Source organism: Carlito syrichta, unplaced genomic scaffold, assembly GCF_000164805.1.
Source record: "Carlito syrichta isolate Samal-C Ts95f unplaced genomic scaffold, Tarsius_syrichta-2.0.1 Scaffold315300, whole genome shotgun sequence".
In the NCBI taxonomy this organism is placed as follows: Eukaryota; Metazoa; Chordata; class Mammalia; order Primates; family Tarsiidae; genus Carlito; species Carlito syrichta.
The window spans coordinates 21616-22347 of NW_007259396.1; positions in this window are offsets into that span (position 1 = coordinate 21616).

Below are 732 nucleotides of genomic sequence, written 5' to 3' on the forward strand. Positions count from 1 at the left end.
TGCGGCCGGGAGGTTACCGAGGACCTCGAGGCGGAGGCGTTGGCAGTGGGGGCTGGGAAGACTGGGGCGTGGGGGGAGTATTAGAGAAGGGGGTGGGGAGGATCCCACTAGCAAAAGACGGCTGAGCTCAGGAGGGGGAAGGATTCCAGGCTCGGAGCTTCACGGGACCGGTTCGAATCCCCGCTGTGGCTCGCCAGCAGTGTGACCTTGCACACACGCGCTTTCCTGTCTCGGGGGTAGGGGAGAGGCGAACGCCTGTTACTTTGTGTGGGTCCCCCGTGCGGAAGACACCCCAGGAGTGTTCTCTGCAGAATTTCTTCAAGTCGACCCTGATATCTTTACCCCGTCTTACAGATGAGGAAACTGAGACTCACAGAGGCTACGTGGGAAAAGCCCTAAGTGAGCTCAGCTCCCAGACGTGAGAATGACTTGGCCGAGTTGGTGGTTATGGGGGGGGTAGGAGGAGGTGACGTTCCCACTCTCACCCCCGGGCACCCTGGCCCGCCCGGAAGGAAGGGTTCGTGCCAAGCCGTGAGACTCGGGTGGTTTCCTTTAGCGAATCTGCGTCAGGCTCTCTCTGGGGGGTTTAACCGCGCCCCGAACTGGTGACAGTGCCTTGACTGCAAGAGGTCAGCAAGGGGAAACCGAGCCTTCTCGGCAGAGGTCCCGGTGCCAGCGGCTGCGGAGCGAAGAAGACTGAGCCCGCCCCTCACCCTCAGGGGAAGCAGGGAG